General features: G+C 48.4%; 1 non-coding gene across 1 annotated transcript; it reads left to right on the top strand.

Moving 5' to 3' along the window:
• The first annotated feature begins 10,162 nt into the window (after positions 1-10,162).
• On the top strand, positions 10,163-10,251 carry LOC138371127 (small nucleolar RNA snoR8a). Its single transcript, XR_011230332.1, has one exon. It is a non-coding gene; the product is annotated as a small nucleolar RNA snoR8a (small nucleolar RNA).
• Positions 10,252-15,543: the final 5,292 nt, after the last annotated feature.

Below are 15,543 nucleotides of genomic sequence, written 5' to 3'. Positions count from 1 at the left end.
CGGCAATGGATCCCTCAGCTTTCAAGTTTGGGACTTCGTGCCCTTTCTGGCTCCGTTACGAGGTTCTGGAGTCATCCTGGCTGGCGGACTGTCCGGTCAGTTCCCCTGGTTCCCCTGGTTGCTCCCCTGGTTCAGTTCCGTGTTCCCCGGAAGCCTCGGTTCCGTCTTTCCGGGGGTTTTCGGCTTATCGCATCCAACCTGCTGCAGTGCGGGCGGACCTTGCAGCAAACCACCTGCGTGACCCGGATTATGTCTCGGCAATGGATCCCTCAGCTTTCAAGTTTGGGACTTCGTGCCCTTTCTGGCTCCGTTACGAGGTTCTGGAGTCATCCTGGCTGGCGGACTGTCCGGTCTTTACCTAGGAGGCTTGGCACTCCTTCTGCCGTTCCCTCACACTTGAGTGGCGGGAGGCTTCGACAATGCTTCAGGTTTTCCTGGGGGGCGACCTTAAGCACCTTAATGGGTGCTTGTTTGCTCCTGCCCTTTCCCGGGATGTTGGTGTCGTTCAGCTCCATGTGCAGGTTCCCTCCCTTTCGACGGCACAGGTGGCGGAGGACTTGCGCGCTCGAAGCCTTTTGGTTGCGGCCTTGCACTTCTTTTCCCTCATGGAGCTGTCTTCCGACTGGCTCATGGAGGATGTAAGGGCGCTTGGGGCTGTTCCTGGGTCTGGCGCCTTAGCCTCTGTGGCTCGCTCGTTGGCCACCTTGCTGAAGCTTTTCGCGCCGATCTTGCGGAATGCGGTGGCTGTTTTATGCCTCCCAGCTCGCGTGTCGGCATATGGTGCTTGCCTCCTCTGTGAAATCTGCTTGGGCCTTGGCTCTTAGGATGTCTTCCCCTTTTTGCCCTCTCTTGTTTGAGGCTTCTGCCGTTGTGCAGTATATTCAGCCTGCTTCGGCTTCTTGCCGTCCTATGTTGGACATGCTGGTTCTCCGGGGGTCCCATGGTAGGCCTTCCCGGAAGGGTCGTGCCAAGGCTTGGGATTCCTCTCGTCGTGGTAGGCGACTGGTGTCAGGTTTGGGTTCGGCTCCTTCAGACCCGCCTTCATCTGGTCGGCGCTGTGTTCGCTCTGTGCGAGGTTCTGGGTCTCGTAAGGGTCACCGGCCCTTTCGCGTTCACCCCATTGATGGGGCGATGGGGAGGGGGGGGGAGGGCTTGCACTGTTCGCTCACGCCTGGGGGTTCGAGGCTGGCGGGGCAGGCTTCTTCCCCTGCGCTCTGTCAGGTCATCTTGGAGTAGGTTCCCTTGGGCGTGGTTGAAACGACTGACGTCCCTAAGATGGATTCCCGTCTGTTTCCTGTCCCGAAACGGGACTGTGCAGACCTGCGGGTTCATTCTGGACTTGTCCCTGCCTGAACCCCTGGGTTCATTGCCCCTCCTTTCGGATGACCACGCTGTTTCAGGTTCGACAGGGCCGGGCTCTTGGATGGTGTCCCTGGACCTCCGGGATGCTTATTGGTACGTCTCGATTCATCCGGGGGTTCAGGGACTGGCTCGGGTATGTTGTGGGGCTTCATGCTTGCCTCTTTCGTTGCCTCCTATTCGGGATGAACCTGGTACCTCGCATTTTCACAGCGCCTCACGCAGGTTGTGGTGACCTAAATGCATTTATTAGGTGTTCGGGTGTTGGCCTACCTCGATGACTGACTGGTTTGGGCTCCCAGCCAGTCCGCTTGTATGCTGGCCAGGGATCTGGTTCTTTCTCAGCTCGCCGGGTTTGGGTTCTTGGTGAACTGGAGGAAGTCCCATCTGGTTCCCTCCCAGGTTCAGACCTGGCTGGGCCTTGTGTGGGACTCTCGGACCGCTTCCTTGTCTCTTCCTCTGGAGTCTCTTCTGCGGCTGCGGTCCCGCATGTGCCTGTTTCTGGGGGGCTCCTGGGTCACCCAGCGGTTGCTCGAGGGTCTGTGCATGAGCCTGAACTTCGCGATGTTGGTCTACCCGCTGGGTCAGGTTTGGCTTCATCGGCTGTTCTGGTTCCTTCAGGGATGTCCCTTCCGTGCCTCTTGCGATCGCTGGGTTCGGACCTCGGGGGCTTTGCGTCAGTTGTTGCATCGCCGGCTTCCTCTTCGGGTTTTTCGGGGTTCAGTGCCTTGGCGCCTACCTGAGCCCTCACTCAATGTGTTCACGAACGCGTCGTCTCTCAGCTGGGGCTTTGTGACCAGTGCTCACCAGGCTGGCCAGAGTCGATGGGGTCCGTCTTTCCGTCGAACCCACAGCACTGTGCGGGAGTTCGCGGCAGTGTGGTTTGCTCTTCGGACGATTCGATTCGCCTGCGGGTCGACGATACGGCTCCATTCAGGCCTGCTCCCTGGTGGTTCATTGTCTGAACAGAGAGCGGGGTGGGGGGGGGGGGGTTCAATACGGTCCTTGACTCTTTGGCCCTGGTTGCTTCGGGTGACTCGTTTGCTGAGTTCCTTGGTTTGGCTCTCCTGGCAGTTCACGTGCGGGGAGTGTCCAACGTCTTGGCCGACGGCCTGTCTCATTTCGTTCCCCTCTCCACGGAATGGACGGTCGACACAGACTCCTTCCGTTGGCTTTGCCAGACGTTCGGACGCCCCGAGGTGGACCTCTTCGTGTCGGCGTGGTCACTGCGCCTTCCCCTGTATGTGGCGCCCTTTCCCGACTGCGAGGCCGTCGGGGTCGACGCCTTTCGGCAGGACTCGTCGAGGTGGGGGTTCCTGTACCTCTTCCCCCTGGTTCAGCTGTTGCGCCAGGTCCTGAATCGCTTGGAGACTTACCAGGGGAGAGTTATCCTCTTGACCTCTTGGTGGCCGGCCCAGCCGTGGTTTCAGGTGCTGCTTGTCCGAACCCAGTGGTTTTTCCGCGGCTCCGCCTCTTCCAGCAGATCGGATCAGTACGTCTTGTGGATGGTTCAATCTTCTCCTCGAGTCTTTGCGTATGGTGTTTTTGACTCGAGTTTATCATCTCTATGGTGATCAGGTAGCTTCCTTATTAGTGTCCCACCTGCGGGCTTCATCTCGGCGGCAGTATGAAGTTTCCTGGCGGTTCCTTCTGGTTCTTCTTACGTCTTCGTTGTATTGTACTTCGCTTTCTGTGCGGGTGGTGTTGCCCTTTCTCTCTTGGTTGTTCCAGGACTGTCTCCTTATGCCTAATACTGTCGCCTCGTATCATGCGGCGCTGGTGGAGCCGCTTCAGCTTGCTTTCGGTATTGATGTCACGTCTGCGCCATTTCGCAAGGTCTCTCGGGCGTTGTTTCACCTGCGGCCTGTTCATGCCCCAGCCTGAGTCCTCCTGGTGCTCAGGAGGGCAAAGTGCTCTCTTTTCTTTCTTCTCCTTGTTTTGTTGTGGCCCCTTCGGTTCCAGGATTGTTTTCGAAGGCTCTTTTCCTGTTGGCATTGGCCTCTGGGGGTCAGGGTAGGTGAGCTTAATGTTCTCCTCCAGCGCAGAGGCTTTTTGCTCCTTCGGTCGGGGTGATCGGTTTGTTTGTCTGCAGCCTTCTCCTTTTCTGGCGAAGAATGAGACTGCTGCTTTCCGGAGGGGTCCCTGGGTTGTTGATGCATGGTTGGTTAGGCTGGGGGTGCATCATGTTTTGTGTCTGGTTGCTGCTCTCCACCGTTATTCATGGCTCTGTGTCCATGGACGCACTTTGGGTTGATTCGGTTTCCCTTCTTCCCTGTTCGGGGGGTGCGGGTCTCCCAGGTCGTCCGCAGGGTAATTAAGTCTAGCCAGCCTGCGATCTATCCCCGTGCCCATGACGTCCACAAGTTTGCGGCTCTTGCCTGCCGTCTTTGGCAATATGTCCTGGGCTGATATTCGGGCACGGGGATTTTGGCGGTCAAACAAGGTCCTGGCTGCTCGTTACCTAGTAAACGTTCCTGGGCCCAGTCGGGCCTGTGTCGCTTTGGGTCGGCGGATGCAGCCAGTTGTCTCCGCTTCGGGTTGAGGAGTGAGCAGCAACCGCCTCCTGGGTAAGTCTCTATTCTTTTCCTTCTGTGGGTAGTTAGCTCCAGGGAGCCGTATGGGCTTTCCCGCAGAAAACCAGCATTGAATGTAATGAAACGTCAATTTTCTGGGTGAGTTTCTTTAGGCCATTGCTCCCCCTTGCGTCTTTAGAGGCGACCAGGTTCTGGCTCGTGGTCCCCGGTAGGCCCAATAAGAACTCAAACACATGACTGATGCCAAAGTCTGACATTAGCATATCAGCCTAGTAAGCTCCAGGGGAGCCTCTAGAGACTCGCCCAGAAAATGGCGTTTCATTACATTCAATGCTTTTTTTTTCTCTCTCTCTCTCCTTTGTTTGCATGTGAATTTTCTTGTGACTTCTACATCTTGGAGAATGCATATCCGGCACTAAGCATGTAAAGTTGGAACGAAATTGACCAACATGTTAATCAGCCACAGGTGACAGAAATTGACTTGTACTATATTTCTTTTCTGGCCAATTGATTTACAGATTTCAAACTCTATTCTCTTTGTCTATTTAGGTTGTATTGATGAATGAGGACCAGATGAGGGTCTTATCACTTATGTATGGGCAATAAAGTTACTGCAATATATGTTTCGTTATAAGAACATAAGAATGAGGGTAACTGCAGAAGGCCTATTCGCCCATAAGAGGCAGCTCCTATTTATTTCCACCCAATCTCATTCATATATATGTCTAACCTACTGTTAGACAGTTAAGGGGCACAGTGTCTGTTTTACAATTACACCTAACGTATCCCCATATTTTGTTTTTTGGGGGATTATTTTTTCTTTACTTCATTTCAACACATATTGACCTACAACTTTCACATACAGGCATACCTCAGAATAAGAGTTTAATCCGTTCCTGGAGACGCCTCGCCTTCCGAAAACTCGCATTCCGAAGTTAATTTCCCCATAAGAAATAAAGGGAAATGAATTAATCCGTTCCTGACTACCCCAAAAACCCCACATCAAACTAAATTTTTATACCTAATTTACCTAATTCATCTAAATAAACCTACAAAACTGTGTTCCAGTTATTACTTACCTTGCTGTCGAGTGCTGTAGGCGTATGGGAGATGGTGAGGAGGGGGGAGGAGGAGAGGAGTTACTGTTTGGAAGGGGAGTCCCCTTCCATAATCACATCACATAACCCCATGCCTTGTAGCACTATGGATACCACTTCTCTTTCTAAATTTTTCAAACCAGCCCCTGCTTGCCTTAAACTCTTTCTTATCTGCATCACTCGTTGCAGGGGTATTCTTTAGAAGGTCTTCGTGCAACACCCTGGCTTTCTCACAAATAATGGCCTCCGAAACACTATCACCCCTCAACTCCTTGTCGTGTATCCAAATTAATAACAACTTTTCCACTTCTTCAAGTATTTGTGGTCTTTGTGCCGTTAATGTTCTTACTCCTTTTGCCACTTTAGCACCCATAATCTTATTTTTCTTCTTAAGTATAGTGCATATTGTTGATGTGGCTTTGTTGTACTGCCTACAAAGTTCAACAACACGTGTACCGTTCTCATGCTTCCGAATGATCTCTTGTTTCTCCTCTATTGTCATCCTCACAGGAGCTTTCTGGCCTTTATCCTTACCACTGGCTTTCTTGGGACCCATGGTGAGATATATAATAACAAATTGTATAGACAAATCACCAAAAATCCAACAAAACACTGAAAATCCGCGAGAAGAATTGATGTGGGGGTAGTCACTGAGCGCCAGACAATAATAAACTGAGGGGCGGCGGGGCGGAGGGGCGACGAACGCGCTAGGTCGGCTGTACGCGTATCAACAAACTCGCGTCCAAACTCGCCTCCCGAAGTAACCCTCGCCTTCTGAGACAAATTTTTGGAGTAAATACACCTCGCCTTCCGAAAACCTCGCATACAGGGACAATCGCATTCCGAGGTACCACTGTATTCGAGTACGAATGCCAAGCAATCTTAATTAAAACTTACAAGATATGCATAAATTCGAAGTACTATATTCATTGTCGAGAACTTTTACTGAATTTTTCTGTATGAAGAGAATTTTCAACTTTGAGATACTATTAAAAATATAAGTTTCTGACCGATTCTCACCATTTTTACATATTACTGTATGTGCAAAGTTCTTAGGTCTAAGGTTTCTTAAGGCTCGTTTAGTCATAAAGCCATAACATTTGGACATAAATTTTTTGCGTCTAAATTTTGCAAATACAGGTACATGGATGGCCACATTGAAAAAATGTTTTACAGTAAACTATGCTCTCAAATAATATTTTTCCCTTACGAACATGAACGTTATATGCCATTCTGAGACCATAATGAATAAAATAAAAAATGTTGACATTTTATTATTTTTAAAGCTAATTTGAAATTGTGAACTTTTAAATTTTTTTTTTTTATTTTTTTCACGTTCATTGTATGATGTTGGTCTATTAGAAAAAGTTCGATCATTTACCATGTATTCAGATTGTAAACTCTGTGATAAACCTTTAATGCATTCACTAGAACACTATATTGATGAATGTGAAACCGTAAAGGACTTTAGACCTCCTGGCCTATTGTACCACCAACTGTGTAACTATTTTATTGACTCAGGTGTTCTGGACGACATCCTAACAATTTACCCAAAATTTGCTTGTCCATTTTAAAGAATGAAGAACAATTTCTATTTATACTCTAAGCTGCATCACTTATGAACCCATCCCTGCCCTTGTGTGGCAGTGCACAATAGAAAGTTGTTTTCACATATCCACACATTAAAACATTGATTGTAACCGTGATATATATGTGCTTCAGCCTACAGTTTAGACCTATTGTCTTATGTATGACCCTCTGTCCTGCGTGACAGTGAATACTAGCATTAACCTCAATTTAATAAGACTATCAAAATCCTCAGATTAGGCAAAATTGTAATTAATTTTGTCAATAAAGATGTTAATAATAATAATCATTTACCATGAAGCTATTACACATAAAAAATGGAGTGTTTAAAGAAATTTTGGAACACGTGCACTGGCCCCATTAACCTCACAAATAATGAGCACAGACTTGGTTGGCTGATCCATGATGAACCATGCCAGAGACCTGCAGGGTAATTGGCCAGGGCCTGAAGGTAAATACCAAGCAGGACGCCCAAATACTAGGGACTCTTCCCTAGAATCATAAACAAGCATGCAAACCCCAGTGCACAACCAATTGGAATGCCCCCAACCATACATATGAGTTAAAGACTCATGAACATTCCAGTGCAAAGCTCTCTAAGCCAGGAGCCTGGCTTCTGAGGGATGAACTCCTGAACATGCCAGAGAAGCAACCATGTCAGTGGATGGGGTAAAGCTAAACAAGCACAGAGGGAAGAAAACCTTAAGCACATGTTACATGAAGTGCAAAAGATAAGAACACACAACACATCTGGATATAAAACATGAATGTGAAGCAAATACTAAAATAAAAGAACAAGATACAAGCAAATGACCCCTGTAGGAATTCAGAGAATGGCCAGAACTTGGCTTGCTACAAAAGCTGACAATTCAGGAGCACTACAGGATGTTGGTACAACCACATCAGTGGCAACGGATCCAGGGAGGAGCCAGCTGTAGACCCAGGGTCCTCGGCTGCCTAGTAATGGCTATCCGTACTAATTAATTTAATTACTCTCTGTGTACTAATTGTTTCATTTCAATAATTTGTAGAGTTGTTTGGTGGTTTTGATGCCTTGTTTTCTGTGAATTTTGCAGCTGTCTGTAAAGCTCTACTGACTTTCTGGATGCTTTCCCGGTGGAGTGGCTGATTGTCACTTGCCCGCTGCGTCTCTGAGTTGCCAGGTTCTGGCACTGGTTCCCAGTAGGCCAAATAGAACTTGTGCAACTGATGTGACCCAATAGTGGGAGCAAGCGAGATAGCTTCAGGGAATCACCATGAGTTTTAGGAATTTGATATGGGTGATGCATTCTATTTCATTTAAATGTTTACAGTGTAGATGATGCATTTTAGTGTCATCATAAAATTAAAGTATTAAGAACGGAAGCACATACAAATCAAACTGAGCATTTATTTTCATTGTTGAGACATTAAGCTTTTCTTGTAAAGGTTTCATTGAACGTTCCTTGGGTCACAGTCAGTTAAGAGCTAAGCAATAAAAATTTAACACAGAGAATTCAGAAAGAAAATATGTTTGTAGTGAATAAAATGACTCTTACTTTGCTACAGTGAAAATTGTGTATTTTGGCCTTAATACCAAGCCATTTCTAAAATTCCTACTTAAATTTTATTTAACTAAGCATGACAGAATAAATATATGTAATACTAATGGAAAACAAGACACACATGTACATTATTTATTTTAGCTATATTTACATTGAGTGTCATTTACTGGCATTCACACATTCAAACATTACATTATCTAGACCACACATTCAACATTTCATAACTTGCTACCTGTACATTTTTAACACTTCATTATCTTCTGACCACACACATCGGAACACAATTTGCAGACCACACAAATTAAGTCTTAAACTGCAGATTCATACTTACAGTAGTTATGCCCTCTATTATAATTACAATGTCATTAATTTGCATACTTATGTCTTCATATTCATAACTAACTTTTGTGCAGATTTTTAGCATCTCAATACTTATGGATTGTCATTGTAGGGTACATTCTTTTAGCTTTTATTTTTAACTTGAAGCAAGTGATTAGTACAACATGGTATATATATTACGGTCAAACTAACATTCATAGCACTACTTGAAATTTGTATTCCCAAGTTAATCATTCTGAAACATTTATAGGAAGGCATGTATTAATCCTGGTCAGATAAGATATTTGTTCTGTTGAAACACTATTACTTCCATCATTCTATATTTAACATCAAATTTTGTTCTGTTTTATGTGGGTTGTGTGAACAGTATGAAAGACATTTAATTATACACAATACTATAATATATTTGTACTTGAGAACCAATTACAGTGTAAGTAGCTACATACTACAATACATTACTCCCTCAAAAATCCAAATCATATTGTTCCAGATTTCAGAAAACTTGCACTTCCTTTAAATTTTTGTTTTAATTATGCTTAATGTACTTCCAGAACCAACTATTTCTCCTAATATTCAGCCCATCTATAAGAATTTGTCCTAAACACAATCTAAATTATCATTCATACCCTAATTTTTCCCACACTGGGAAAATTTTCACTATAATTTTAATTTCAATCTTTCTTATGATGGACACATACTAGGGGAAATCTGATTGTAAAGATATTTCACCCTCATCTCAGTATTTCTCATGGTTTGGCCTCTAAAGCTTGCCCCCCCCCCCCCCATAATTGCGTAAATGAACCAGGCCCATCGACTTTCTCATGCCCAAATCTCTTTCTTTAGCTCAAAGATTTTCAAAAATATTGTGGTTAAGTGTTCCAATTAATAATTCAGGATATATGGTCTTTACCACTTTTAGAATAATTTTACTTGCACCTCCACTGAATGATATGATAGCACAAGAATAGCAAAAATTGAGTGTAAAAAATGTGATCTGCAAGAAAATGACTTTAAGGATCAGGATTTCACTGTAATCCCCTCCAACATTCCAATTTTTGTCAACATCTGAAATTTGAGGGGAGTTCTAATGAGTTGATTTGATCCACTGTTTTGAGAAATGTAGTATATGGATGTCTGTATTTTCAAGGGGGTATTGTACTTCTATAAATATACAGTACTGTATTCTGTATATTTATATATGTACTGTATTCATCAGATAATTTGTTGTAAATAATGCCACACAAACACTATGAGCTGTCTATAATTAAGTGCATAAACCTGTCAAATGCATCTCTGCAGTAATACACTAGGAAAGTTAAATCAACAAACTACAGTACTGAACTACTCAGGTGCTTATAGAGTACAAGGTCTTTCGATACAAAATTTTTCATTCTGATCTGAAGCATAAGGCACACAGTTACTCTTTTTGGAGTAAAGAAATTTCTCAGCTTGTCTGTTGCTTTGGTTGTCAAGAGACAAAGAAGTTGTTTAAAAGTTCTAATAATTGGATGTGGGACTTAGTGAAAGATTATCTATGTGATAAAAATATCAAGCTGATCAACTTTGTACAGATTCTTGATATTAACATTTGACAAGTAATTTATGCAAATACAAAACTGACAGTAAATTTACAGGTGCTTGCAAGTGCAACATATTGACTGCAAAATACAGCCATTCTACATAGTTTTAAAACCTAAATCTTTTAGGTTTTATAAACTTTAAATCTTTCTAAGCACAGGTAGTTGAGAAGGCATGAAAGATAAATTATAGTACACATAGAATTTGTGAACTTCGAGAAAGCATAGGACACAGTAGAAAGTAAACAGTAAGGATCTTAGCAGATGAAATCCTCCTAAATATTGTGAAGAGTTATAATTTAGGAAATAGTACATGAGTCAATAGTACATAAGCCAACAGATAAAACCAGCATTCAATGTAATGAAACTCCATTTTCTGGGCGAGTCTGAGGCTCCCCAGAGCTATCCATGGCTGATACGGATACCCTAAATATTTTGCATCAGTCGAAGTGGGTGGAGTTCTAGGCCTACTGGGAACACGAGCCAGAACCTAGCCCCCTCACAGAGGCACGAGGAGCAATGGCCCAAAGAAATGCGCATGTGATTTGGAACATTCTATATCTGCCATCGACTGGGACAGGCACCCAGAGAGGTAAGCACCACAAAACAAACCCCTATTCTGGTTAACAACGAAAATCATTAAACGAGTGCACAGAACTCCCCAAAAGAAAAGCGAGCAAACAAGCATGACGTCATACGAGCTGCGCTACATGTTTGCGCAGCTTCCCCTTCCCCGGAAGGTGAAAGGGGGAGCCCCAGACCCTCACGCCGGCGATGCTCACCCCAGCTCTGAGGCTGGATATCAAAAATCAGCCGACTGGAGGGAGGGAAGGTTGTGGTGAGCCTCCGGGACTCGCCCAGAAAATGGCGTTTCATTACATTCAACTTTGGTTTTCTGGGGAAAGCCCCTATGGCTCCCCGGAGCTACCTCACCAAAGACAACCTAAGAAAAAGGGGACTTACCCGGGAAGAGGTCGGTGCTCCACTCCTCAACTCGAAGTAGAGACAAAGGACTGCAACCGTTCCGATCCAAAGCAACACAGGCCCGATTGGGCCCAGGAACGTTCACGAGGTATCATGCAGCTAGGACCCTGTTCGACCACCAAAAATCCCATGCCCGAATGTCAGCCCAAGACATCTTACCAAAGATGGCAGCAAGAGCAGCAAACTTACGAACGTTATGGGCACGGGGATAGACTGTAGGCTGGCTGGATTTAATTACCCTGCGGACGACCTGAGAGACCCGAACCCGCGAATAGGGAAGGGAAACCGAATCAACCCAAAGCGCGTCCCCGGACACAGAAGCCATGGCGTGAAGATAACGACGGAGGGCTGCAACCGGACACAACACGTGATGAACCCCCGGCCTGACGAACCAAGCATCAACAAGCCAAGGACCCCTCCGGAAAGCAGCAGTCTCATTCTTCGCCAGAAAAGAGGGAGACAGGCTGTAGACGAACATACCTATGACCACGACCAAAAGAGCAAAAACCTCTGCGCCGGAGAAGAGCATGAAGCTCCGCCACTTGACCCCCAGAGGCTAATGCCAACAGAAAAAAGAGCCTTGGCAAATCAATCCTGAACCGAAGGGGCCATAACAAACCGAGGAAAAGAAAGATAGGAGAGCACTCTGTCCAAAGACCAGGATGGTTCAGGCGGCACATGAGCAGGCTGGAGATGAAACAACGCACGAGACAGCTTGCGAAACAGTGCAGAAGTAACATCGATACCGAAAGCAAGCTGCAGCGGCTCTGCCAGCGCTGCACGATACGAGGCGACAGTATTAGGCATAAGAAGATGGTCCTGGAACAACCAAGAGAGAAAGGACAACACCACCCAAACCGAAAGCGAAGAGCAACAACGAAGGGACAAAAAGAACTGGAAGGACTGCCAAGAAACTCATACTGCCGACAAGAGGAAGCCCACAGGTAAGAAACCAGCAAAGAAGCCACCTGATCACCATAGAGATGGTGATAAACCCTGAGTCAAAAATACAGAACGCGAAGACTCGAGGAGAAGAGCGAAGCGGTCTCGTACCAGACCAGGCCAATTTCCTGAAAGAGGCGGAGCCGCGGAAAAGCCTCCGGGTTTGGACACTGGGCAAGCAGCACCTGAAACCATGGCTGGGCTAGCCACCATGGAGCCAAGAGGACTACTTGCCTCTGGTAAGTCTCCAAGTGAGCCAGGACCTTGAGCAACAGCTGAACAGGGGGGGGGGGGGAAGAGATACAGAAACCCCTACCTCGACCAGTCCTACCAAAAGGCATCTATCCCGACAGCCTCGCAGTCGGGGAAGGGCGCCAAATATACAGGAAGACGCCTTCGACCACACTGACGCGAAGAGGTTCACCTCTGGGCGCCCGAACGTCTGGCAGAGCCAACTGAATGAGTCGGCGTCGACCATCCATTCTGTGGACAGGGGAACGAACCAGGACAGGTCGTCTGCCAGGACGCTGGACACCCTCCCAGACGTAAACCGCCAGGAGAGCCAAACCCCGAGAACTCATCAGACAAGTCACCTGAAGCGACCAACTCCAAAGAGCCACGGACCGCATCGAACCCCCTCGGTTCAGGCAATGAACCACCCGGGAGCATTCCGAATGGAGCCGGATTGTCGATTTGCGGACGACCCAAACCCTCCGAAACACAAACCACACCTCCGCAAACTCCCGCACTGTGCTGTGGGCCTGACGGAAGGACGGACCCCACCAGTCCCTGGCCGGCCTGGTAAGCACTGGTCACAAAGTCCCAGCCGAGAGACGATGCATTCGTGAACACATCGAGCGAGGGCTTGGGTAGGCGCCAAGGCACAGAACCCTGAAAAACTCGAAGAGGAAGCCGGCAACGCAGCAGCTGACACAAGGCCCATGGGGGACGAACCCAGCGATCGCGAGACAGGCGGAAGGGATGTCCCCAAAGGAACCAGAGCAGTTGACAAAATCAAACCTGACCCAGCGGGTAGACCAACATCGCAAAGTTCAGGCTCCCACACAGGCCCTTGAGCAACCGCCAGGTGACCCAGGAGCCCTCAGAAACAAGCACAGGTGGACCGCAGCCGAAGGAGAGACATGGAAGCGGTCTGAGAATCCCACACAAGACCCAGCCAGGACCGAACCTGGGAGGGAACCAGATGGGACATGCTCCAATTCACCAGGAACCCAAACCCAGCAAGCTGGGAAAGCACAAAGTTCCTGGTGAGCAGACATGCAGATCGACTGGGGATGGGGGGGGGGGGCCAAAACAGCCAGTCATCGAGGTAAGCCAACACCTGAACACCTTACATATGCAGACGGGCCACCATGACCCGGGTAAGGCGGGTGAACACGCGAGGTGCCAGATTCAACCCGAACGGGAGACAACGAAAGCAGTAACTCTGACGTCCCACAACAAAACAGAGCCAGTCCCGGAACCCCAGATGAATAGAGACATGCCAATACGCGTCCTTGAGGTCCAGGGACACCATCCAAGCTTCTGACTCCAACAGAAGCCGGACCTGGGACAGAGTGGTCATCCAAAACAAGGGGGCAAGAAACCCAAGGGTTCAGATGGGACAAATCCAGAATGAACTGCAGGTCCGCACAGTCCCGTTTCGAAACTGGGAAGAGGCGGGAAACCCACCCGAGAGACGTCATCGTTTCGACCACGCCCAAGCGCACCCACTCAAAGATGACCTGACAGGGCGCAGGAGAGGAAGTCTGCCCCGTCAGCCCCAAACCCGCCCAAAAGAGGAGGAGCCACCCAATGCCACCGCAGGCCAAGGAAAAACGACCTTAAAGGCCCACAAATTGTGAGACCAGGCGCGAGCGAACAGAGCAAGGCTTCCCCCCCATCGCCCCGTCAATGGGGTGAACCGCGAAAGGCCCGCTGCCCCTTACGAGAACCCGACCTGTGCGCAGAGCGAACACCTCGCCGACCAGGCACAGTCGGGACCGCAGTCGGCACCAGCACCGAACCAGACAACTGTGGCTGAGCCCGACGAACAGAACCGCGAGCCCTGGCACAACCTCGCCGGGAAGGAACCCCTCGGTTCCCCCGGAGCACCAACAAATCAGACATAGGGCAGCAAGTGGAAGAAGCACCCTGAATGTAATGCTCAATCGCAGAGGCCTCAAAAAGCAGAGGACAAAAAGGGGAAGACAACCTAAGAACCAGGGCCCAAGTGGATTCCAAGGAGGAAATGAGAACAACCTGTCAACACGCGAAAACGCGCAGCGGAAAAGCGCAGGATTGGCGCAAATAGCTTCAAAAGAGCAGACGACGCACGAGCAGCCAAGACTAAGGTGCCAGACCCAGGAACGTCCCCAAGCGCCTCTACATCCTCCGCAAGCCAATCCGAGGACAGTTCCAGGAGGGAAAAGAAATGCAGGACCGAAGCCAAAAAGTCATGAGCGCATAAGTCCTCAGTCACAAGCACAGCCGACAAGGAAGGAACCTGCACATGAAGCTGAACCGCACCAATATCCCGCAAAAGGGCACTCGTCAAGATGCGCAAAATCGCCCCTCAGGTAAACCTGGATCACCATCAATGCTTCGCGCCACTCAAACATGCGGGTCCGACCAAATGACTCCCAAGCATCCAACAAAAACAAGGGAAAGTCTGCAAGCCAAGACGACCCCATGGAACCTCATAACGCACCCAGTAAGGACATGATGATCCAAACCTGAGCGAAGAAGGATCCATTATGGAGGCATACTCCGGGTCACGCAGGAGGTAAACCGCAATGGCCGAACGCACCTCAGGGGGCAAGATGCGGGAAGCCAAAAACCTCCGGAAAGACGGAACCGAAGAATCCGCAGGGACACGGAACCGAACCCAGGGAGGAGCAGAACCCAAGTTCAAATCATACACAGAGGGTGGAAAAGAAAACCCCACTCCTTGCAACAGTAAGTCCCGTTCAGAAGGACGGAAAATCCAGGTGGGGTCCAACGGAGCCCAAGGCCCTCAAGTCTGCTCCACCCCAAGCCTAAGAACCTCCACTCTAGGCCCCGGGGCCGAGTCATCCTCCAAAGCCCCGGTCTCACAAGAAAATGCCGGGGCAGCCGAAAGAGACGGAAGGGAAGGGGCCCACTGATCCAGACCCTGGAGCAACGGCAGGAGGAACAGACTCAAATGCCTCCGGGGCAACCCCCAAAACTGCCCAAGTCTCAGAAATCTGTAAATACTTCCCCGACCCCTGAAGCCCTCAGACGCTTAGGGGACGGAAGCAGGGGGGGAAGGGGACCGAATGAACCACCGAAGGGAAAGAACGAGGGGGCGTGGAGAGAACCAAGGCTGAAGCAACCAACACCCCGCGAGTTCCCATAGGCAAAGCAAGGCAGCCTCGGGGCGTCCGGGGAAGTGACAACCCAAGCGCGTTGCAATAATCTAAACCTATCCTACACGCGTGCTGCCTGCACCCGAAGAAAATCATCATCAGTCTGGGTGAATTGAGTCGTAAACAAGCAACAAAGCTCGCAGGACTCGGGGTCAAATGTGTCACCGTCCCAACAGGCAGCATGACGGAGG

Source organism: Procambarus clarkii, chromosome 34 (assembly GCF_040958095.1).
Source record: "Procambarus clarkii isolate CNS0578487 chromosome 34, FALCON_Pclarkii_2.0, whole genome shotgun sequence".
Classification (NCBI taxonomy): Eukaryota; Metazoa; Arthropoda; class Malacostraca; order Decapoda; family Cambaridae; genus Procambarus; species Procambarus clarkii.
The sequence above is the reverse complement of the archived record's forward strand: the minus strand, read 5'-3'. Positions and strand labels throughout refer to the sequence as shown.